Source organism: Oenanthe melanoleuca, chromosome 1 (assembly GCF_029582105.1).
Source record: "Oenanthe melanoleuca isolate GR-GAL-2019-014 chromosome 1, OMel1.0, whole genome shotgun sequence".
Taxonomy (NCBI): domain Eukaryota; kingdom Metazoa; phylum Chordata; class Aves; order Passeriformes; family Muscicapidae; genus Oenanthe; species Oenanthe melanoleuca.
Window position 1 is genome coordinate 25,777,247 of NC_079333.1, and position 26,605 is coordinate 25,803,851.

Sequence of the window (26,605 nt, forward strand, 5' to 3'; positions counted from 1 at the left end):
GATTGAAGTAGCCCATTTTAGTTGTTTTTTTTTTTTTTTCCCGAAAAGTTATCCTTAGAAGTACTTTTTAAAAATTACAGTTCTTAAAAATATAATGGAAAGAAATTATAAAATATATAGTTTCTTGGAATATATGATCTCATTTTTTGTTTTGGTCATTTTGGCTGATCAGTTGATATGTGAGTGCTCAAATCAAGGTGTTTTTCTACTTTTTTTGTAAAAAATGACAGTAAAATATATTGAGAAGAGTGATCAGCTAAGGAAAAGAAATGTGGTTCACAAGGTGTCCTATAGAAAAGTATTCAACACTGAAATAAACTCTGACTGTTCAGTTAATCTTATATGCAGATAATTATCATTATCATTAACTGTGCCACTTCAGCATGTCATGATAGCTTATAAATATAAAAAGGATATTCTTATAGTCAGTAAATTAATTTAAAAATTTCAGGCATATTTTATTTTCATATTGGAAGTATTTTAGCTCATTCCAAACACTGGTGCAGAAATTAAAAGCTAAATACTGGAATCCCCACACAATCTCAAACCTAAATTCATCTTTTATTAGTGTCCAATCACACTTACATTATACATAGTTATATCACAGAGTTCTGCTAGATGTCAGGGAACAAAAAGGCCAGGTAAGGAGAGAGCTAAAAAATCTGTGTTGCAAAACCAAAAGCCAACCACAGAAATACTTTGGCAACAGCTTTCATGTGAGGGGATCATGTGTGTCTCCTGGAATGCAAGTCCAGCAGTAGAGCAAGTATGAACTTCATGTGCTGAGATGGCCAAAAATACCACTTTCCCTCAGCATTTCTGCTATGGTCCTTTTCTTGAGGCAGAAGTTTCTGTTTTAGCAGAAGTGCAAGAATGGGAAGTACATCTGTGATTAGATGATGCAATTCACACACTGGCATTTCACTTGGCCCAAAAGTTTCAAAGCCATTTTGTAATGGGTAGCAGGAACAGGTATAATGTCTGTCCTCTGATTTCAGAAAAATTCAGCAGAGCTTCTCAGTTGGTTACTAGTGAACAGTTCCCATCAGAAGGAACTGTAACAGGAGACAATTTATTTACATTGCATGGCATTCTGAGAAATGCTATGCATATATTTCAACATTCATTTCTGTTCCCAAAACAAAACACAAATCATAGGATCACGGAATATTGTGAGCTGGAAGAGACCCACAAGGGTCATTGAGTCTAACTCCTGGACCTGCACAAGACATCCCAAGGGTCACACCATGGTGCCTGAGAACATTGTCCGATGCTTCTTGAACTCTGTCAGGCTTGGTGCTGTGACCACACTACCTGGGGATCCTGTTCCAGTGCCCAACCACCCTCTGGGTGAGGAGCCTTTTCTTATATCCAGCCTAAACCTCCCCTGACGCAGCTTCAAGCCATTGCCTTGAGTCCTGTCACTGTTTACCACAGAGAAGAGATCAGTGCCTGTCTCTCCTTTTCCCCTCTTGAGGAAGTTGCAAAATTCAATGAGGTTTCTCCTCAGTCTCCTCTTCTCCAGAATGAACAGACCAAGTGACCTCAGCTGCTGCTCACAAGACTTCCCCTCAAGGCCCCTCACCATCTTTGGCCCTCCTTTGGATGCTCTCTTAAAAGAAAAACAAAAACAAAACAAAACAAAACAAAACAAAACAAAACAAAAAAACAACAAAATTTCTCCTTAAAAAAAATGCAATGCAGAAATAGTGAATGTTTGTATATTTATTTAATATATTGCCCATGGTAAACCCAGGAAACTGATGACATTGTTTTGAACTGATGTGGTTTGTCCTGTGAAACATCAACCCATGACACACTGAATTCTCACCACAAAAGCAAATGCTGTCTGGGGAGTTCCTTGCCTGATGCCCCTCTGTCACAGCTCAGAGTATAGTTTAGTAGATGGATTGCAGCTTGTACCTAAGATCAATTTTTGGTTGGAAGGGAAGCACCGTGACAAGAAGAGGAAGGTAACTCACAGGGAGCTTGACTGACAGAACAGACACTTCAAAGAAGCAAACAGAACAGACAATTCAAAGAGTTAAAAGAAGCAATGGTCTAATGGGGGAATACAATTCAAGAACGCACTCAAGTGAGATACCTAAAGTTGTAGATAACAAAGTCTTGAAGGAACAATCATCCTTGCATCATCTTCTACTAAAACAGAGGCTCCCAAACATCTCCCATTGCCTGTCTAGAAACATGTGAAGTAACAGGAATGGCACAATGGATTTCATTCAATATATATCACTGCCATCGTGTTTAAAACCTTGGAGGCCTTTGTGATGGGATGAAGATCTCTCTATGCTAAATGTCATACAAAGAACACAAAATAATCCCCTTACAAATAAAATTATGATGGAGACAAAGAGTGGAGAGAGAAGGATCTCAACTGATACAAGTTTCATGTACTCTTCCCTTTATTAGCATCAGCCATTCCACTCACTGCATGTGCAGCTCCTTGCATCTTGTTCAGATAGGACCTGTAACTGCTCCCCAAAAACTAAATGAAGATACCATCTTTTTGTACAAAGAAAGGATGTGGATCCAAGGAGGCATACAACAGACAGTACTAGAGATGGCTTAGATGATGAATGGGTGAAGGAAGTGATCCTGAACAGTGGAGACAGGAGTGGAAGGAGACAAATGCTGATGGAAGACAAATGGTTGGTTCAAGGGGAGAAACTATTTTATTGTAAATGTTTATTATTTTAAAACATAAAAAGAATATTCTGCTACATGTCTCTATTAGAGAAGACTTTATCAAAAAGCATGGTGGGTATGTGGAGGAGCAGATGGAAAAGAAGATATTTATCCTAATTTCCTATATCCTGATTCACATTTTGCACATCTTTGGAGTACACACCCAGAGCATATGGGGAATCAGATATCATGGCTCACCAACCTGTATGGGTGAAATGATAACCTGTACCCCTCTATATGTAACCAGAATTTCCTATGGGTTTAAGGCTTCTTCCTGAAGTCTGTATAGTTCAGCCATATGATGATGAAGACGGAAGACAGCCGAGGTATTCTCTGCTAGGACAACCTCCCAGCTGCCCATTAGTGGAAAGAAGTGTCACTTGAAACTCTTTGTGGAGGTGGCAGAAGCGGAGGTGTTCTGCAGACTGGAATAATTTTTCTGTTAGTTTTTTCTTTGCTATCATCTTTTCTGAAATCCCCACAGCCCCCTCCTTCCATCAAGTGACAAGGAGGGAGATAAGCACATGACTAAATGTTATTCCCCATTATGCCACTGCATATCTGCCCCTCACATGATGTGGGATGGTGGCATTTTTGGCACATGGCCTCTGTGCATCAGATCATATGACAGGAAAGGAGAAAAGGGAGAGCAGGTCTCCCATACGAGGCTGTGTAGCTGGCCCCACACTTTCCCTATTTAAAACTTCACTTTGGTTATTGGAAAGTGGAATTTTGTGAAGCAAGGTAACAAGGAAGTCTCCTGAAGGAAATGAAACATCCCCTAGGAGAAAAAGTCAAGAGGCTTTTTAATTTATTCAGATTTTAAAAACCAATTAATCAATGCTCAAACCTCCAGTATAAATACATAAAGCATAAACTGAACCCCAGTGAATTTTTTTCAATTTATTCTTTATTTCTTATAAAACAAAGGCTCTTGGTTTTCTCAGAAGATGCATGAGAGAGATGTCAGTCCTATTATCAGAATCTGACAACAAAATCAATTCCAATGGTACTTTTAATGTTCTCACTATGAACAGAAAATCTGTTGGATACAGTAAGCCTTACTAAAACTATTTCCACTTCAGTTTACGTGAGGCATCATTTTACCAGTCTGACATCTAAAGAAGGGAACAGTCTTCACTTCACAAAGACACCAGATTTCTATTTCAATTACTTGTGTCACAGGATCTGATTTACTGCTGGACAGAGGCTTGTTTGAGATCAGCACAGATCAGTTTAGCACCATTCTGGAGAACTCCCTCCCTTCCCCCACCCTTATGCAACAGTTCTGGACAGGTGTGACCTGCTTAGCATGACAGTGAGTCATCAGGTTGGCTCAAATTGGCTCCCCATACCTTTGAGATGGATGATTAAGATCCAATTGCAGGCCAATTGAAAACTTAACTAACTTCAGCAGTGCCAGTGGTTAAAGCTGAAATTAATTAATCAGTCAAGTATCCAAGGATTCTATCAGCGGTCATATACGAATGATCATTGCTGTATCAGTTTTCTACCCGGACACATTTATTTAAGTTGTGACTACCTGTCAGTAGGAAATAGCAGCAATATTTCCTAAGGCATCCTCTGATAAGGTTTTGGTTATTCTGAAATAATGTGCCTTTCATTACAGAAAAGCCCTAAATGGAGCTATATGCCAGTTTGTTTTTGTAGCAAGCTGGGTATCAAGAGTACAGTACTAATGAGAAGCATCAACATCTGATGTTCAGAATCAGGAGGTGGAAGGAAGGCTAAGGGGCATTTTTGCTTTTCTTTAAGTCAATCTGAAGGATGGAAGGAAAATTATGTTCCAGAGTTTACCTGTCTATGAAAGTAACAAATAATACCTCTTTATTATGTATTAGTTACATGTTTGTTAGTCCCTACCCTACCACTCTATCTATGTCACTGCTTCATAATATGGTGGGTGTCCCATGCAGCCCTCCCTTCTCAGCATGCACACAAGATAATTCTGATTTCACTTGTTTAACTGTGTGCACAAGAAATGTAAAAATACTGACTTTGTCCTTTCCACAGAAATGTCAGAATTTCTCACTTGAGGTCAATTTACAGCATGGAACTACAATTAATTGCATTATTTGCTTGAAAATAATAAAACAGGACACTCTTCCACTATGTCTGATGAGAATAGAAATATGGAGGAAACATGAAGATGAAAAGCTATCAGCATGAAATGATCCTAAGAAAACAGAGGGATTTTATTCAGGCTCTCCTTTGAAGGTTTAGTCATGAGGTGAGAAAAAAATCTGATATTTTACTGGGCACACTCCTCAAATTATATTTGTATAGCTTAAAGTTTCATGGTATCTGCAGTACCAGCTGGGGGACCAGGTATTTGTCATTTGAAGAGTGATGTGCAAACACGAAAAACTGTCATTTACCTTTTGCACATACTGTGAACACTGGTAAGAGACAGTTCTAGGACAGGCAAATATAGCTGTGAGCATCTGGATAAAGCCCAGCTTGGCAATGACAGATCAAACAGGCCTCATATGTCTGGCAGCTTCCTCAAAATTTAACTACATCTAAACTTAAATTGCAATACAGTGAAGCTATTCTCAAACTTTCTGTGAGGTGAAGGCTTAGACCCACTATTAAATCAGGGAACTGACTTTATGGGTCCAAGAACATCTGAAATGCACGAAAGAGAGATCATAACACTGAGATAATTCCTGCAGCTGGATGGTGAACCTTGTTTAAATTGTTCTGTGGTATAATAGGGAAGTTTTCTTTGGCCATCACTGATGCTTCAGGAGTTTTTTGAAGGGCTTCTTTATAGGAACATCTGGGTTGACTGCAGCAATTTCTTCATTGGCTCTCTAGCAGTATTTGCAAAGCTGGTTGTCTCCGTGGATCCAGGATGAGTCATGTAAAAGAGAGCTGAGCTTGTGCTGTGTCAGAGCCTCCCATGTGTGACTGATCCCCCTCTGTTAGCTCACACAACAGACTCCATTTCATGGCTTTTCCTCATCTTTCATGGTTTAGTCACATCACAATATTCCTTTACTTGCATGGCAAAAATAACATCTGCAGGAGCTTTCCAACGTCCTGTGATTGAAACTAAGATACAGCAGGGTTTCTGTGTGGATCTAACATGCATGTGAGGATAACACAAGAGAGTGCCTTCTCACAGCTTTCCCAGCAGGTCATTTTGATTGACATATTTGTAGAGGCTTCAGGGTGGATTGTAGATTCAGCTGGTATGTCAAACCAGATGGGAGAATTCCACTGAATGCACAATGAAATGAGGAGTGCTGTTGTATGGCTTTCTCTGCTTCTAACAGATGGATGGGAAAATAAAATAATTTTCCTAATCTCCTTTTCATTCTGAGGGCCACCTCTATTCCTCTCACCACCTTCCCTTCTTCTCCTTCTCCTGTGTTTTCGTTCTCATTTTGTATATCCCTTCAGCTTCTTCTGTCTTTGGGCTTTCCCACATAGCCATTCTTTTCTCTTTATTTTGCTTCCCCAAGTGTTCTTTGTTGCTCTTATTTTTCTATAACCAGAGGTGTTCCCAGCAGAGGAAGAGCAGATAATGCCCAACAATTTGTGCTGCTCCAGGAGGGGCTAGTGAAATTTTCTATCCCAGTGTGGAATGAAAAACACCAGATCAGATCAGGGAAGGAATGAACCTTGTGGTATTAGAGGTTTGGCAGAATTTTCTTGCTATTTTGGGAGCTCATTGAACTAGATGGAGTCAATAAGTCTTTTTTCTCTTGTAATTTTATTCCCCTCTTTTTTCTTTTCTTTTGGTGTTTCAGTTAAGGAACCCAAAGATGTTTTCCTAGCCCAAAGGAATCTTTTGTATATGTCAGGGACAAAAGAAATCCTCCATTTGCTGGGCTGGTACAAGTAGTTACCCTATATTATAGCTTTCAAAACAACAGAAGCTATCATCAAGGTTATGTCTGGACTTTTATTATAATCTCTTATTTCAGTGCATGGTCTTAGCTTTGGAGGTAAAACGTTTTAGGAAGTTTGACCACAATCTCATTGTATGTTTCTTGGTTATGCTAGTGAAAAAGGTTTCCCATCACATGATGTGTTTAGATGCTTTTAAATCAAGGAATACAAAAAAAAAAAAAAAAAATTAATTACAATCAAATGACAGCACTTTGAAATATGAAGTTAATCCTAAATCAAACTAGAACAATTCTCTGCAGCTAAAGCAATTATCATGTTTTAAAACAGCCTTTTACCATCTGGATGCTCTTCTGTCCCTCGGCTGCTCTTAATCATCTATATAAAGAAGGTAGCTGAAGAAAGCAGTAAAAGCATCCTTTTCTTTTTACAGAGCTGCACACATTGTCTACAAGAGGCACCTACAGTGCTGCAGGACTGTTAGTGTACCCAGCACATTTTGCTTTCAAGCTCAGACTCCCCTAAATGTAGCATTGCAGTCTGTCAAGCTGTGCCCAGGAGTTTGACCTGTAGAAGTGAGACTGTGCACCAATACAGGAGAACATACTGCCTACCAGCCATTAAATGCGGCACAAGTGAAAGAAAAATAAAGGTGTTCAAACAATCATCAAATAAACATCAGGGCCAGAGTTGTTCAAAACAGGGATTTCTTTGGCTACAGACTAAACAGAAAGACCTTGTTTACATTATTTTTGGCAGGATGGGAAGTGTATGGTAAAGCTGACTGCAAGTCTTCCGGGAGAAAAGTAATGCACAGAGGTCTCCTTTGCCTCTGGACAGCCTCAATGGTCAGCTGTGGATCAGGAAGGATTTAAAGAAGATGATTCCTTTGGGCTGCTGAAATGCACTTGCTGCAGGTCGTGAACCCTCCTTAACTGAGCACCCCTTGGGACTTCCCACAGTCATGTCCTACCTTACTTCCAGCTATTGGCTATTTCAAAAGCTTGTCCCCTCAGCCACTGTCCAGACCTTTGTGGCCATTCCATGTTTCTTCTCAAAAACTGACCAAGGCCCTCTGGGCTCCTTGCAGTGGGGACAGCACGAGTCTCTTGGCAATGCCAGAGGGAGAGCTTTGGTGTGTGGTGGGCGCTCTGCACATGGGCTATGCTGGAGCAGGTGCACATGCATTGCACACTCATTGAGACACCTGAGAATCTTTTAAGTGTGGAGCCTGAGCTGTCTCTGAAGCTCAGACTTCATGCAGACCCCAGTTTTCATCCATAGAGTCTTTCCTCTGTGCCCTCTTTCCTCTTTATAAATATTAAATGAGACAGTATTTGTGAATGTCCAAGCAGTTGTAAGCATGAACAGGAGGCAGAAGTTCCCCTACGAGCCACCAATGTCCCCAGCTGCCCCTGGCCCCACACCTCTCATGACATCAAAAGTGCAAAGAGTGTGAGATCAGGCATGTGGTGACAACATCACAGCCATCATTATTTACTTTGAATTTGAGTGAGGTACCACTGACTCAAACTATCTGCCTGCATCTTTTTAGGAGTTTGTCTCCAAAGCTAATGGCAGTCCCAAATGTTGTTTAATAGTTTCCACTTCCACTGCAGAGCAGTCTCAAATTCTGATAGGGTTTTGCAGAGTTCATAAGCTCCACAGGAGGGAGTCTTTACCTATGTTTAAATATCACACCTAGTTACTGAAGGTATTTGCCACCTACAGTGATGACTGGTAAAGGCTGATTTGAGCTTTTTCTGCTAAAGGGTTGTGGATCAAATGGGGTGCACCATCTTTGGTCAACATGGCCCATATCTTGGGATTTGAGTCCAGCAAAGTTTGGAAAGTCCATGAAAAATATTTCACATGCACATTGCAGCATGGCTGATTGTTTTCCAGCAAAGTGTCAAGTTTGGTTTTCTTCCAGAAATTGTGAAGTGATTGTGTTCCCTTTCCCCTGCCATGACTTTATGAAAGTAATTTATCTTTGCCATGTGTTATGTAAAGGAGAATAAGAAGACTCAAGGTCTGGTAAAAGAGTCCTGGAAATTTAAGCAAAAAACCCCAAAAACAAGAATAAAAACAACAACAACAACAACAACAACAAAAAACAAAACAAACCAACCAACCAAACAAACAACAAACCACCATGGAGATAAAGAGCAAAGCTCCTAAATATAGACAATCCAGGATATTTTGTACAAGACTACAGATAAGAAAACACATAAACTCCTGAGGGTTGTGGAGGGAGCAGGGCCCCTAGCAAGGCCTCCCTGGAGAGCCATTCCCTAGATAAGAATTGCTTAGTCAGGGTGACTAGGTAAGAAACCCTTTTCCTCACTTCAGACCCCCACTTTATCTCCTTGTAATACTATTGGTCATATTTCCTCAGCCCCAAACCATGGGTTCCTTTGCCAAGCCGTGCTTTCCCTGTAAAAACCCCTACTTGTACTCAGTTGAGCAGATTGCTGCTGTCACTGGACTTGGCAGAAGCAGACAATAAAGAACTCTGTGGAACCTCTACACAGCACTTCCCGGTCTCTCATCCCAGCTTTGGCCGAGGTACCTTGCAAGCCAGGCTGAAACCACTTAGAGCTGAAATCCCAATACGATCACCTGAAATCCAGGCCTTGCTTGCATATTGGTACCTTTGTGGCTGAGACTGCCTAGACTCCAGGACAGGCTGTTCCTTGTGGGACCCCTCTGTCTGGGAAGTCAGGTGGCAGGCAGGGTCTGACCGATACAGAGGGTAGAAAGAATTTGCTGCTGGCAACACTTGACAGCATGGCACTGCCCTGAGCTGGGAGGCTGAGTAATGCCAACCACTTCAGGTATTGCAAGTCTACATGCAGTGACAGACAGCTCTAGTGGAAGGATGGACAGCTTCTTCATCCATCCCATAAATCAGTTTATCAAATGGAATCCTTTCTGACTCATGAATGAAACAGAATTAAGAGCAGAGTTATGAAGGTGGATATAAAGTATGTAGACATATTGTGGAAAAAGAGGAGGCCAAAGGTACAAGAGTTTAGCTAGAGAAGTGTACTGCAAACACAGGACATGAAGTGCAGGAACCAGGAATGACAACTGCAACCTGTAGTGCAGCCTGGGAAGGGAATAGCGGTAGCTTTGAAGGACTCCTAAAGCATCCAATGCAGACTGAGAACCTCCAGTAGGTTTGGCTGGGTAACGGGTACAAAGAAAGCAAGGACTTTACAAAACATTGCTGTCTGCCACATTTGGAGTTTAAAGTTCCTGGTGGAGAATGCTTTGATACTGTTGCCTTGATATTACTGATTTGAGAAAGGGAATAAACCTACCTGTTTTAAAGGCAAAATTCAACTCCTGTCATTTTACCTGAGTTGCCTTTGCCTTTTCTGAGACCATAGTAATGGAAAACTCATTTGCATGCACATTCTTGCTGTGAATCAGAGAAGGACAGGAGTAATCTTAGTGGTTCATAAACTTATTAATCAATAAGTGCAAAGGACGTTTTCCATTTCTCCAATATCTCTCCAATTGGTTTTCCAGTAGGAGAGAGTATAAAAACACTCTCTTCCTATTTTTTGTGCCATAAACAAACTGTTATGGCACTGTGAGTTTTTCACAGGGAAATTATGGGGGCTTGACAGTACAAAACAGGTTTCTTAGAAGGTTTTGAGACAAAGCTTGGAACAGAATAAGACAAGAATCCCAGATGCACAGTCTGGTGGTCCCTGTGAGAATAGCTCCTATATTATCTGTCTACTCTGACAGCCAAGATTTTTCTTCCTCAGCCATCCTATTGTATGCTGAGATAACTAAGCAGAACAGAAGTGGTATTTCTCTCCCTAAGAGGCCTCCCCTCCTTCCTGTCTCATATCTCCACCTGCAGCTACTCTCCTGATAGGCGCTTCTCCTCCAGCAGAGTGCTTTCTATCAGATCAGGTTTTGCTGGATGCCACTGAGAGCAATGTAACTGCTGCCCTGTGCTGATGGATTGAATAAAGCCAGTCATCGTTAAGTGAAAGTCACACCAGACTTTGTATGGAGTGAAAGCAGGGGGCACAGTCTTCAGCCTCTAGGGCTTAGCAGATTTCACAACAAAACAGCTGGCTGTAAGACATGGGTGCTGATGGAATACATTAATTACTGTCATCAAGATTTTAGACACACTTGTGCATTGCTGGTAATACCAGCATGCAGGATTATCAGAAGACTCACTTGTGAAAAAGAAAAAAAGTGGAGAAGGGAAAAAAGAAACTTGAAAAGAAGGTTGTCTGACCCAGGTTCGCACTCCATTTGCATGGGCAAGACAGCCTTGTCCACTTTGACCGGTGCATTCCACGGTTTCCACAACAGATGCATAGAATTTCTCTGAACATAGTGATGCAACTCAGCCCTCTTATGACCTGTAATGGGTTTCACAAACCAGACCATGGCTGTTTGAGGGCCAAATTCAGGGCCATTTTAGCCAAGCTCAGTTGCAGTTAGGTCAGTAGTGATAGCAGGCTCTAGGCTTCCTCCTGCAATGTGGTAGAACTTTGCATTTTCGTCTCATTTCTGCTGTGGTCTTGAAACAATAGAGGAAAGTGTTTTTACTTTCAGTCTACACAGAAGTAAGTGGAGGCAAGGCTGCATTTGCAAAGCAATTGAATCAGGCAGTAGAAGAAGCAGGACAAAATGTCACAGGTTGCTAGTCAGGATGCCTTATCTCTGAGTTCAGAGGTGAGTGATGTGTCTCAGTGTTTTCCAGCACAGAGACAGACACCTGGTGTGGCTAAAAGGAGCTCTTAGCTTTGTAGCTCAGGGCAGGGGTGCCTCTGCTGCCCTGTGGACTTGTTCATTACTAAGCTGAACTGCCTCTTTTTAAGCCCCACCTACCTCTTCATGTGCAGTGGGGTAGAGGTCAGGCCACAAAACTCCAACTGGTCATTAAGAGTAAAAGTAATTGACCTTTTTTTGCTAGAATTAACTTTGCTGATCTTCAGTTTTGACGTGTTTATTATGCAAAAGATTCCATCACTGCTACTGCACCACGGAGACAGAATAATGCCATTTATATTGTTTGTTTTAGTTAAAGGAAAAACACTCTGAACCTCTAACAAATATCCTCTTGTTAGCAGTTGGAAACATATAATTAGGACAGGTTCTCCTGTTATTTTAACGAGATTTCAGCTCCCCCCCTGCCTCTTGCTGTTGCTCTCTTTCCCATTTTTAATGAGATACCAATTTCCTCCCTTCTCATTTGCAGATGCCTTTCCAATAAAACAGACAGCTTTGATTTTCATCTTAGTGTGCATTCTTAGCCTTAATTCATCTGTCTACATAAGTTGCCTACCACACTCTCCATGTGCTAAACGGCTGTTAATCGCTGAAAAATTAACAAGGTGTTTAACACACACACACACAAATCTTTTTCTTGTTTGGTGGAAAGACTTGAATTTTTGTCACTTGCCAAAGCTCAACTAATTCTAGGCACTGAGGGCAACCAGGGCATCTTTTTGCAAATCCATCCAATCTCTCTTCTGCTACACTGCTTCTACTCTGTACCTACTACTCTATCTTTCCCCAAACCTCTAAGCCAGTCTTCTTTCCTATAAGCTGTAAAGAAATCCTCCACTTTGCTTTTGTAAAATTGACTGTAGGCCTACTGGCCTATTTCAATTGCAGAAATGCTGTCAGCTTGTGGGTAGTCCAGGAGGCTCTGGAAAATTTGTAGGTGTTGAAGGCATGAAGAGAGGGACCTTTCTCAGTGTATCTGATTCCATACAGCCAATTATTCCCCTGAGCTTTGGGGAGATATAGCCTTGGCAAGTTTAGCCAATAAATAATTTATTTGTGAAAATTTATTTTTATATCACTTAAATATCTCTTTAAGACCTGCAGAAATCCTGAAACAGCACAGAGTAGACATCACCTTGCAGCAAAGACTCTGGGCTTTATTTCAGTCAGGCCAGCTACCAGATGAGATTTTTCTGTAGGTTTATATGTAATTTCTGTTTCCTGATATGTACCATTATGGGATGCTAACTCTTGCATTAATTCTTATCTCTGTAGAACTGAGGTGGCTCCATGTTTGGATTTTGTCTCATGTCCAAGGGAGATGGCAGGTGCTGCAGTCAGTAGCTGGCAGTGTGCTGTACACAGCTTCTGATACCACCTGATGCTGGAATTGTTGCACTACAGAAAATAGCCCTGTTGACCCATACTGGAGGATTTTTCCTCTCTTGCTCAGTGAGAAATGGAAAAGTGGCTTGCACTCATTGTTTAATCTCAGTTTTAGTCATACTACTGTAGAATCAGAAAACCTTTTGCTCCCTTTGCAAGTAATCTTTTGTACTAGACCTTTCTCAGCTGGTATGCCTTGGTCAAACCAGAGTCACTGGGTAGCAGTGCCAAAGGGCAGCAAGGCCATACAATGAAATCCAGCAAAATTCTCTGTAGGAGATGGAGGAACTCAGAGCCTCATTGCTCTTTCATCTGAATTCTGTGATTTTGCATTGATGTTCTCCTGACTTTATCTTAAAACAGAGGACTGACTTTATCTTAAATCAGCCTAGGAGGAGAGCTACAAGCAATCTCTATACTTTGACCAGCTCCCTTTGTGAATAGTGGATATATTATGCAAGCCCCTTACTTACAGATGATTGTCCTGTTGCTTTAGTTAAACATCCAGTCTCTCACTTGTATCCATCCTCTCCTGTGGAAGATAGGGTGCTAACAGTTGGACAGGATGGGTGGAGGAGGTGACTGTTTCACTGCATGGCCATTAATGCACAGTGTGATCCAGGCCAGCACAGACTGCAGGTGGTACTTTGGGGAGCCACCTGTGGTAAGTGAATCCACCCCTCTTTTGATTGGTATAACTTAGTTCTTTACTAGAAGAAGATAATCAATATCAAGATAAGCATGAAGTGTGATTGTATCAACAGTTGAGGCAATAAATCAAAAGTAAAAATAAAATCAAGCCTCAGTTTGTGCTGGTACAGAAATGCATGTCCAAAAAGGCCAAATGTGTAAACCACAGTGAAAGATTATTATTATTTCTATTGTCAAAGCTTTTTGGGTGCTTAGGAAAAATTCTTCTTCTATTCTGCATGTGGAAAGGCTTTTGGGAGGAATCCTTAAAAACCAGGATCCTATTTACTCAGAGTTGGTGTTAGTCTGAAAAGGCATATGTAAGTTTCTATAAAAAAATTTAACCTAGTAACAATAGTGTTCTGGGGAAAAGGGTTTTTGAACTGGTGTATAAATGCATAAGACCCTTCCCTTCCAGCTCCTCTTCATGAAAATGAGCTCTGCATCTAATTGTTTTCCTTAGGACAGATAATCTGGATCTGAATGAAAAGTGTCACAAAAGTCGAACAGAAAAATCGGTAAAAATTAGATTTTTTTGTTTCCCTTTTGATGGAAAGACGGGAGGCTGGAAAGACAGCAGGCACAAAATGTGATCTCTTAAGGTATGGGGAGAAGATCCTTGCCAGTCTTGAGTGATGTTTGCTGGGCAGTTCTGAGTAATCTGGAGATCTCTGTTTCTCTGACGACTGCAATACCATATAGCAGACAGCATAAAACTCACAACTGGTATAAGCTGAATGAAAACTAACATGTTACACGAGCAGAGTGGGAAATAGAGAATTCTTTAATGGCAAAAGTTTTAGCAAGTGTTGGTGACTCAGCGTTCAGGTACTAAAATTCAGAATTAAAATTGTAACCATAAGAATAATGATCTGTTGTAGCTCTTTACCCAGGGACATCATAAATTATTTGCCACTTGAAGTCTCTTAATGGGGACTCATTGTCTTTTTAAAGGTTATGCTTTGATTCTGCCAAAAATTAATGGCTGAGGTGAAGCAATTGCTTGATATTTTTTTTAATGTTACATAGAAGTCAAACTAAATCATCACAGAGTTCCCTTCTAGACTCTATAAATCTATGCGAGCGATCCACATTTAATTCCAGCATCAAACACCAAAGAAGGTAAAGTATTACAGTTTGACTAATGAGATAACAATGAAGAAGCCTAAACATAGGTGGTCTGCTAAGGGAAAAAAAAAAGTCTTCAGTGACATTTATTAGCTGTGGAACTCCATCTACAAGAGATGGTGAATGCCAGTTCTTGAGTCACTTGAAACAGTGATGCATATAAAAATAATGCAGAATTGCTGAATACAGCAGAAGGAGTATACAACAGAAGGAGTATGCCTTCTTTAATAGTCTAACAGACTATTAAAACAATGGATTTTTCCACTTCTACTCCCATGATGGCTCCACAGTGTGGAAAATTTGGAGAATATTAATGAAGAGCTAGCTCATGGGAAAATTACTGCTGGTGACTGAACATCCATGGACATGTTCATTTTGTGCTTGTGGTGAGCCTTTGTCAGCAGCATAGAAGTTAATATCTCCACTGGTTTGTTTTCCTTCCTCATTTCTTTTTTTACCACAGTAGATCAGTGAATGCTGCTGATTATTTGACTACTGTGGAAAGACAGAGAAACTGATCTCTCAGTCTCTCAGCAGCTCAGTACCTGAGACTAGCAGGCATAACCTTTGTAACTGAGGGCCTCACCACATCTAACCATTGCTTGGTAGCTAGAAATTAACTGCCTGAATTGAGGCCATCTCTCAAGGCAATATTAAAAGGGATTCAGATGGTAGACTTAAGTGACTTCTGTACTTTACAATGTATTTTACAGTAGATTATAATTTCTAGGTTTGGAAACTCTGTAAGCATGGCTAGTAGATTGATGTGGAGAAAGGGGAACAGCAGGATAGGACAAGAGGGTAATTTGCAATGGTCAGCTAAAATTGTACCTTACATCTTATATTTTTTGGAGGCTTTTGGGGCACACCAGAATCACTACAAGGAAGAGAAGTATAATTTCTGCAAAGGTATAAATTCTACACATTTCTTCAAGCCTACTTTTTCTCCAAGTGTGATCCTCAACTGGTTGTGTTACTTTAAGTTGTTCTGTGCTAGTACTGGAAAGGCCCAGGCTTTTCATTAACACTTAATTAAGCCACAGTGGCCCTTCCTTCCCACCAGGGGCTTCCCTCATTTACAGATTTAGTTAGAGGGGTTCTGTTCAAGTTGGTTAGGCTTATAATGTGACTGATCTTTACAGCTGCATAGTCCAGCAGGAAATGCCATGCCCAGAATGCACCCCTAGGGCTCTGTCTGTCTAAAGCCCATCCTTCAAAAAGCAGAGAACTACCATTTTTTCAAGTAGCATTTTATAGCCCTGGACGTGAATCAAGATGTGATGGGTGCACACAGGCTGCATCCCAGTGCAAACACTAGCCAGTATTTACACATGTATGATAGGCAGGCTGAACCCATGCTTTCCTTTCTTATAAAGTACAATGAAATACTGAGACTTGAATAGGATAATCTGAAAAGTAATCCTGCAAGTGTGTGCAAGAGACACAATAGACACAATTTTATTGCTGAGTGGGTTTTCAGGTATGTAGTCACATGCAAGCTTGGTTCAGGCTGGGGTGAGAGGGACATAGGTTCAGGAGCTGCGTCACTGGAGTGAGTTATTCATTGAGTGTACTGCCCACAGTTGGAGCTGCAGGCAGGGAGCATATCCCTCCCCTTCTGGTTAATTCTGGTTAAATGCTGGTTAATTCTGGCAGGAGAAGTGGCCACATGGCTATCTCTTTTGCAAAAATTCATACTTGATATGCCTCTGTATGCCCAATTGCTTAAAAATACTAAAAGAATGAAAGTTTTAAGGAGTTATGTATACAAAAGTTAGAAAATCATGGGATTAAAGTTGCCTGTCCAAGCTTAGCTCAACCTTTTTTGGAAGTATGTTACAATGTTAACTTCGTTAACTTAATTGTGCATTTGCTTTTTTTTTTTTTTTCTTCTTCATTTAGTGCACAAAAAAGGGTGCTTAGGGACAGGATGAGGTTGAGGTTTCTGAGGAGGTACAGCTGCTTGGGCCTCCCTTCATACAGATGGTGGAAGGTGGACAACAGATTTCATAGTCTTCCAGGTCAGGCAGTAGAGTGTTGTTGAAAAGGGGAAAGCAGGTGTGGATAGGCAAGGAAGCACTGCACTAGTAAAACCAGGAGTTTACCTCAAGATCTGGGCAGGGATTGACAACCTTGTTGTTTTCTGAGTTTCTGATAAGTGGTTTGTGCTTCTGCCATTGTGCTTATAGAAGTTTCTCACTTACTCTGTGTATCACAACCAACACATTTTTTTTCAGTCAATAGCCAGTATTGTCACTAAATCTGAGCAACCCCTTACAACTTTAAATCATGAGCTGTTTTAAATCATGAGCAATTTAGAGTTTGTGATTCATCAGAGCACTCTCTGCCAACACTTTCCACATGACAGAATGGAAGACTGACTGCTGGTGGCTCTCCGAACACATTGTGGAAAAGGGGGTTTCCTGGGAAGGCAAGAGCTTGTGGACACACACTGCCTTTGGTAACAGCCAGTTAACAATGTGATTCTCCTGTGGTGGTGAAGATAATCACATCCACTGGAATCTACCAGACAAGAAGTGCCATAAAGTCAAATATGTGAGTGGCTGTACTGGCTGCCAACAGCACATCCACCTGCTACTGTGTCAAATCTCCCTGCCATTTTTCAGGCTACCTTTTGCTCATCCCCATGACCTAAGTATTTGTTTAATTCGTGTCTTTTTGCATTGATATGCGAGGCCTGATAATTTCTCTAGGAATCACTCATACATCACAAAATTTCAAACTTGAGTTTGCTACAAATCCATCTGATGTCATCAGTTATCTTAACTCCAAGCAATCTGAGAACATAGCATGTTGTTTTCCTGGCAGTGTGTCAACAGATTAGCTCAGAATGACCAGAAAAAATATTTAATAACATAACAGTGGCCAATGTGCAGTTCTGGACATTCCTCTTTTAGTCTGTAAATCAAACAAATGACTTATCAGCCATCCTAGACCTAGTTTGGTTTTTTTTTCCCTTTTTTTTTTTTTTTTTTTTTTTTTTTTTTTTTTTTTTTTTTGCATATAGGTAGCATACACATATAGAAAAGCTTCTAAGAAGCTTAGCATTGCTCTGATGATTTGTGTGAAGTAATGGCTGTAGGACTTCTGTGCTAGCATATGACAATGTGACAAGCTTGAAAGACTTTTTTTTCCCCACAATGAAAGAGCATACTTCATACAGCTTATTTCATAAAAGGTTTGTGAATCCTGTTTCAAGAGAGAAATAAACTTGCTACAGGCAATATGGTGGATCATAGAAAAGGAATTAAACAAACCCCTGCACTCTCCCTTACTTTAGAGGTGTTGCAATGGAGAGGGTATTGTCACAGAGGGTGAAATGTCACAGCTATTTCCATAGAATAGCTGTAGTTTGAGATACTCTCCAGTAAGTGTTCCCTCAACTGTAAGAAATCCTGACCTATGCAGTTCCTGGAAAGTGCAGGTGTTTCACTATAAATGTTAACATTTAGCTGTAAGTGGGAACATCTTGTGCTCACAACCGGTTTCTGTGTGGGACTTTGTCTTAACTGATATGTACCAGAAACCTTCATGTAGATCAATACCAGTTATATCCAGAGCTGAGAGACCTAGCAATGTCTTGTGATTTCTGTCAGATGTGATATTAGAAACTCAGAAGGTCATACAAAGCAGAACTAATCCTTAACATCAGGACTCCTGGGCTGACATAATGGAGTCAGTTGAAGGCTATCCTTGTACTGGTAACCTCATACTGGTGTGTGCCTTCTCCTCTTTCCAACCCCAAAGTGTCCTTCTCACTCTCAGAGGGTCACCTGGCACAGCTGTTACGAAAACTGGCAAGGACAGGCCTTTCTAAAACTGCTTTCTTTAGTGCCAATTGCATCAAAAAATCTTTCTTCTTTTCATTTTGAAAACCATATACAAGTGATTCAATATTTTGGACTTTAATGTAATTTCCTCTTTAGGGCCAAATGGCTTACCACATCATCAGCACATTTGTTCTCTGTACAAATGGTATTTTGAGATGGAAGCGTATCTAAGGAACTGTTATCTATTAGAAGCTGAATCCCTTTTTTCCTGGCTTGTACAACAGCCTGCTTTTAGGGGATTTAAATTCCTCTCATCCTTATGTTCCTGTCACTGTTTGGGAAAAATATGTAGGAAATTATGAGTGACAGGCAAAAGTTAGCAAAGAACAGATCTCAAGGCCAGTGGCCTCCTTGGCTCTGGCTATTGATTACTCTATGAAGAGTCCTGCATGAATGCTGGGACAACCTGACAGTTTTGGTTCATGGACATTAAAATGAAGTAATCAATGATGTAACCATTGGAGCACAATTCTCCCATGACTTCACCATCTTCATTGACTCCTGACTTCAAAAAATTAGTACCATCTAATGATTCACTGAAAGTTACCTACAGACTGATATGACATATGTATTTTCTCCGCAGGTTTATTAGAATTTATTACTTTAACCAGAATTATTCTGCTTTGCCTTTATGTGCGCATGTACTTTCCTGGCTGATCTCAGTGGTGCTTTTTGAACTGAGACTGTAAGTCAGACATGGTGAGTGTATCTCAGTATACACCTCTTCCAAATGATCATTCTCTAGCAATCAGGATGGTTCCTAAAACACTTCTTTCCTGAATTAGCATAATTAATGTAAAAGAAATCAGTCATATTTGCCTATAAATGTTTCTCTCAAACTTCCTAAATACAGAAACACATCACTTAAGGGAATGATTGCAGATTTAAATAAGTGCAAAGAAGATTTATATATGCTGATGCTTCTTTTTTTTTTTTTTTTTTTTTTTTTAATATTTAACTGGACAAACTGCCTTATACAAACATGAATGTTGTAAATAAGGACCTCGTAGCCTGCCTGGAGAGAGCTGCTGTGAGTCTGTAAAAGGACTTTTTTATTCTTGTGGCAAAAAGAGATTTGGCATTCTGAAGTGAAAAGCTTTTTCTTGGTTGCTTTATTTTCTCCCCTTTATTCTGGAAAGTTTACTGGTTTTGAGTTTCTTTATGTTAGTACAAATACCATTTGACTGTAGCAGAGACTATGCAATGTGTAATGGCATAAAACCTCACATTTGTGTCTGCCTATTTCTTGAATTTGTATTGCACACGTGTGACTGCATTCAACCATTTCTATATATGTTTCTTATTTGCAAAAAGGCTTATTCACACTTTTGACAAAATAACCTCCTGTATTTATTCTAAGCTGTACATCTACACATCTCTAAAGCAGAATCAATCATTTTTAAATGGGAACAATTTTTCAAAAATCTATAAAATTAAATATAATAATATCTAAGTTCAAGTTTGTGTAATATTCATGTTTTTATTAGCTCCATTAGCTTTTAGGATTAATTGTAACATCCTTTGTGTCTTTTTTGTAAGATTAATGACCAACACTTAAATCAAGTTCAGATAAAGATGTTTTCTTCTAGTAAACATTTTAAGAAACATCACAGCCTGAATCCTCTGAGTGACTGAGATTTGATAATTAGCACAGACACTCTGATCATTCAAGAGGACTACAGACAAGGAGCCAAGAAGACAAACAGAAGCAGTTCAAATGATTTTGTTCTGAGGTGGTGATGAAGCTTCTGTGTAAGTTACTCCAAAGGCTGCTTCTTAGGTGATATGCTTGATTTAGGTGTTGGTTCACCAACACCAAAATAATGTTGGAATATAGAAGAAGATATGAAAAACAGAAAGAAAGAATTCTGGAAAACACGCCTTAAAACGAGAGATTAAAAGAGTTTACTTTTTTTAGCCCATAAAAGTGAACATTAATGGATAAATAAATTACCATCAGTAGAAGTCTACAAAAGGCAAAGATGGATGTCATTTTGAGACTCTTTAATCTAGCTGATGATGGTATAGTAAAATGTGGCACCTGGAAACATGAAGTTAGAAAAATGCAAATTTGAATAAAATATACAATCAGCTTATCAATCAAGCTTTGAAAAAGCTAAATTTGCAATGGATTGGAGACTTCAAATTAGGAATGAATACCTATTTTAAAGTTGCTTTCCAGACCAGTACCAGGCTGCTGAGCAATTCCTTTATGAAAGCCTTCTGCAGGTCATGGAAATAAGAATTTTTTGCCCATTTCAATAGAGGATATTACATAAGTAAGGAAACAAATCATTGAGTGAGGATGTGATTTGCATTACATCAGGTTCAGAGGTAACAGTACTCCAATGTTAATGTCTATAAAGTATCACAATAAACAAATTGACAGGTGTGTATTTAATTTTGCCCAAGTTTAAGTTTTCCCAGTTTCATTTACATAATTTTTCAGATGCAACCCTTTGCATAGGCCATATTTTGGAAGAAAGCACCAAGCATTCAGTGGAGCAGGAAATAAAGAATATTTGCACTTTTGAACTATTCTTGCAAATTTTCATCACATCTAAAGCATTCACCTGATTCTGAGATATATGTGAGGAAAATAATTAATGTGGTTTTCAATGCTACAGTGAAATTCTGTTTTGGCTGATCCACTAGACCATCTTCGATAGAAGTTAGTTATCATGGCAGTGTATCACATCCAGATGCTATGTGCTATGTGTGGGTCTGGTCTATTATCTCCAACCCCCCACCAAAGCCAGTGCAAATTGATTTCTGTATTTACTGTTGAGGCTTCCTTCCTACTGAGTCTCCTTTGCTAATGACATAGTGAAAGACATGAGGAGACAAGAATGTTGGACTCAGAGTCTGGTTCATCAATTTATTTATTTTGTATGCAACTACAAGAGATGTGCCCTGTGGTTTTGGTTCCTTCAGTGGTCATGCCACTTGTTCAAGATGCTTTTGATTCACAAAAGCTGAGAAAGAATGCATTCTTTATTTCCTCGTCCTGCTCTCATGATCTTGTACTGTTGTGTAGACAACATCTGAGCCTCTTAATGGGCTTCTTAAAATAGAGAAAACATAATTGTAAAACAGCTTAAATGAAGTATGTGAGAAAAAAATGAAATCTTATGCCCCCCAAATTCTAATTTATGTATAGCTTAAAGCAGCAGATTGTCCAAACGAAGATGTCTTGCCAGAGACATTTGAGGGTATTGTTGCTTTATTTTAAACCTTAGGAATATCAAGTTCTTGTTTTCCATGCTTGCTAAAATTCCTCACTGGAAATACCCAGAGACACTGATTCAAAATTTTAATAGTGAAGATATTTTTAATTGTTTTCTTTGAGCTGACGAAAGGAGCATTTTAACAAGGTGGCTGTGGGTAAAATAAAATTAAAAATAATGTTCTATAGCCTGAGTAGAAACTACTCGTCCTTTCACTCTTTATGCCCAAATAATTTAAGTGCTGCTTTTACTTGGCAGCTGTCTTATGTCAAGCCCAGCAGCCACTTCATGGGACACGAGGGTCTACTGTCATCTCTTTCTCTGTGCCTGGCTGGCTGTAGGACAAATAATTGACCCATTCCCCTAGCTGGAAAGGCCCCTGAACAATGGGCTTACAGCTCCTAATTCTAGCACCAAGCTCTGACACTGGGACAGTTACAAGACACCTGTGCTGGGCGAGCACTCCTGCTGTCTCTAAAGCTCTGCACAAATTGGGAGAAATCTGCTGCTACCACTGGTTTTAAGCAGCATGTCAATTAGACTTGTTCCAAGCAGAGTTCAATGACATGGTACATAAATTGGCAGTAGCAGCTGGTGACATAGCTATACCAGGTCTCCACCTCAGCAGTGAAGCAGGACAGATGGCTGCAAGCAGTAGTCCAGCCTAGTGTTCAGGGCACCATTTCTCTCCCTGGTTCTCCTACTGTCACTCTGTCATCAGAAAAAGACTCAAGGCAAATACACAAAGTGCTGAAAATGAGCTACTGGTCCAGTTTTGAGGGGATGTGAGGAAACCCCACACTCAGAAACATGGAAGCTAAACATTTCTGTCCAGACAGAAGCTGTTCTCTCGCTTCGTGCATGTTTGTTGCTTTTAATCACAGTTTGCAGGATATAATTTGTTTTCATTTGAATCTTTGTTCCCACCTCAGCAGGAAAGGTTCTGTTGAAGAGGCTTGCATGCCTTTCTCAACTTAGCACAAGGTGAACATCCTTCCCTATTGCTCTCACAAAGTGTTAATCCTTCCTACTGCTCTGTGCTGACTGATCTGTCAGCTGCTTCTGCTGCACTGGTGGCCACCTCCGAGTCGATCCTGCTGTGCTTCAGGATTTTTCTAAGTGGTGAATGAGTGACAAGTAGAGTCTTGATGCAACAGAGCCACAGCAAAGGTGGTGTAAGGGAAGCTAACAGAGGAGGCTCTCTCCCGTGAGTTTTTTCTCTGCAGGAGTCTGCAAGAGTTAAACCTCACCACTTAAAGCCCATTTCCTTTCCTCTGCTCCTCACTACTACCTACTGCTACCCCTTTGATTAGCAGGACCAATGAATGGATACAAAAAGGTCAAAAATGGGGTGGCAAGTCTCATAATTTCTCACAGGAGGATGCTCTCTGTGTTGAAGGAGGAGGAAGCAAATCACCTATTTTTTACCACAACAGGGAACTGCCTGATGGGGTCTGGGAAAAGGAAACCCAGGTAAGCACTTAAAAATCATTTACCTGGTGCTCCCTCATACTCTCACGGCAGCCTTAACTGTTCTTTTTTACCATGGGAACATTTTCAAAACCCTGATGCATCCCATAGAAGACCAAGTGTCCCTCTGGGATGCCCAGCTCCAGGGCAGACTGAATGCCCGTGGAGACCCATGATCCAAGGAGCTCTGACTGGTGTGGACTTTCATTGCATGGATATTTCCCATTTCAAGCAAATTGAAAACAGCTTTAAAGGGCATTTTCTGGTACTTGCTTTCTCCCAGTTTTTCATCTCCCTTGTCTTTGTTGCAAACCTGTGAATCCAAGTCAATCATATTTCTCTATGACACCTTTAATTTATTCATTCTGTTCCCAAAAGTATGCAAGGCCCTTTTGCTGAAACTGTGTCTGTCCTCAGCAGAGACATTTAGACAGACTCCAGCCCCTTTCCCCATACTGCAGCATACCCAGAGCACACATTGCAGAAAAATATCCATTTTGTTGAGGGAACAAGAATACATAAATGCTTCCTTCTTTGTCCTTCCTTTTGTCTAACTACCCTCCAGATGTTTCAGATTCTGTGTTTCACACATAGCCAAGTAATGCTCTTGTTTTTGCACAGCAGGAAAGAAAGGGATTTCAAAAATGGACACATAACAGTTCCTTAGGTCTGCTGCTTATCAAATATTTCCTGGCAACTCTCTGTAATCCCTGATCCCTCTTTCAGATTTTCTCTCTGAAGCAATTGAAGCCTTCTGTTTTACAATCAGCTCCCCTTCCATTTGATAAAGTTCAAAATAGCCTCTAGTGGAAATATTTCACTTGGTAAAAACAGCTCTGGTGTGGCACCCTGCAAAAAACATCTAACCCTACAATCAAATGTGATATAAATGAACTTCCTACTTCCCTGTTAAACATCTTGTCCTCATCCAATTTCACTTTTTTTTTTTTCTGGTGGCATTTGTCAGTGTGGTTTTTTTTCTTTATGAAAATATCTTACAGAAAAGGCAGTATAACTACATTTCTTTTATTTTTCAGATGACTACAGGGTCAGATTACATACTAGCTATCTTTATTCACTGTTGTTCACTTTCTTCAACTATACCAGCTTTGTACTATTGCAGTCTAAAGCTGAGACCTTGATGAACTGGAAAAGTTAGTGCTAGTAAGCTGTCAACTTTGCCTAGCTACCAATATTGCTTTTGAAACTTTCCAAATATTTGGTGATAGAACCACACACATGCTATAGTTTAGAGCTTTGCAGTTTATGGGCATGGCTCAGAGTTTTTCTGTTTTCTTCCTCATCTTGCTTTTAGCCTGACAGCAAAGAATAAACTGATTTTATGCATGACACATGCCGGAGAAGCACTGTGTGTCCTTACAATCCCAGGCAAGTTTGAGACCAGTAAAAGTGATAGTTTTAGCATTATAGAATCATAGAACGGTTTGAGTTGAAAGGAACCTTGAAGCTCATCTAGTCCAACAGCCAAAGATCATTTCTCTTCAAAGTCTCATCCACTGTCTAGTAGCAGCTCACAGACACACTTGATTTTTATAATTTAAACCCCTCAGTTTTTTACCACTGAATGATATTGGGAGATAAGTGTTTGTCCAATTACCAAAATAAGATTTTATGTTTTCTCTGCTGGACATGAAATGCTGATTTAGAATCCCATTCTCAGATGTTTATTCTTGCAGAAGCCATGTATATTTTAGGCCTTAAATCTCCATTGTCTGCCTTTATCCAGCAACTCCAATATCATCCTTTGTCTTCTCAAAGTATTTGACTGGCATTATTTACACTTCTGGTATGTGTATTGATTCAGCCTTGTATCTTGCTAAGATACTGCAATATTTAGGTTTTATTCAGTCATGTCCACATAACACTCAATCACTCAGTATTGTTGTCTAGAATTTGAGTGCAGTTTTTATATAAATAGTCCTGCTACAGACCATGATTTTTTGTTTTTGATTTGGTCTGGTTTTGGTAGGTTTTTTGTTTGTTTTTGTTTTGTTTTGGGGTTTTTTTTTGGGGGGGGGCTCAATTATTTGTAATAAAATAAAATACAAAGAGGAGAATCTGTTCACATATATAACATTGGGTAATAGTCCCATAAAACCTATTTTGGCTGACATACAAAAAAAGAGGCGGCAAAATTTCTCTCAAATGCAATGGGCTTTTTTCTTCTGCTCTTGTTTTGATTGTATGTTTCAGTTTTATCTGTGCTTCCAGGGGAAAAGGCCATCTACTCTCATGTTTCGGAACAAAATTTGGTCTGTTTGATACCTGGGACTTTTTTCCCCAGGATAAAATTTCTCCAAAGAGAGCAGTTTAATCTGGGCCACTTTTTGTTCAGATATCACACCTCTGGGACATTTATTTCCTCTAGAATAACTTAGTGAGCAACTTCTGCAACTTTGAAAGAATTTTAGCAATTTTAACAGTGTTCCCTTTTGATTTGATGGAGATAATAATTTTCGTGGATAATTTCTGAAAGAAAACCAAACTCTTTTGCTTTTTGGGTATGCCATGTCTGCTGAAATACCTTTTTGCTTAGTCTCTGATTGCTATTGTTGTAATGTCTGGCAGTCCATTTAGCTGCCAGAAGTCTATATAGCCATTAACAGTAGCAAAGTAGTTTGCATGGATTCCTGTGGGGGGAAAAATAAAACCAGCAGCACACAGCACATTTCTTCTTTACTGCAGTATTCAGAATGATACTGTGTGTTTCCTTTACTTTTTTTCTTTTTTCTTTTTTCTTTTTTTTTTCTTTTTTCTTTTTTCTTTTTTCTTTTTTCTTTTTTCTTTTTTCTTTTTTCTTTTTTCTTTTTTCTTTTTTCTTTTTTCTTTTTTCTTTTTTTTTTCTTTTTTTTTTCTTTTTTTTTTCTTTTTTCTTTTTTCTTTTTTCTTTTTTCTTTTTTCTTTTTTTTTTTCTTTTTTTTTTCTTTTTCTTCTTTTTTCTTTTTTCTTTTTTCTTTTTTCTTTTTTCTTTTTTTTTTCTTTTTTCTTTTTTCTTTTTTCTTTCTTCTTTTTTCTTTTTTCTTTTTTCTTTTTTCTTTTTTTTTTTCTTTTTCCTTTTTTTTCTTTTTTCTTTTTTCTTTCTGCATGAATTCCTTGTTTGTACACTGACTACAGCTCTTCAACATGTCTCTGGTACTTGTATTCATATTTGCTCACTGCATGGCATATGTAACCAACTGTTTTCTGTTCCTAAGTTATGCGCTCCCAGCCCGACTGTTCTTTTTCTTTCAAGCACTGTCTGCAGTGTGTGTACCTTAAATTTTTAGATGTTGTCATAACATAGTGACCTCTCCTGGAGATCCACTATCACTCTATCATTGCTGCTTCTTTTCTGTGGAGACTTTTCCACTGTCACTGAAGACTGATTTTTCAGCCAGCACAAGGAAATACTGTACTACATGTGATTCCAGTTTTGTTTAATCTCACTAGATCTTAATTTTAATAGCCATTTAGTAATTTGTCTCACCTTGTCTAGTT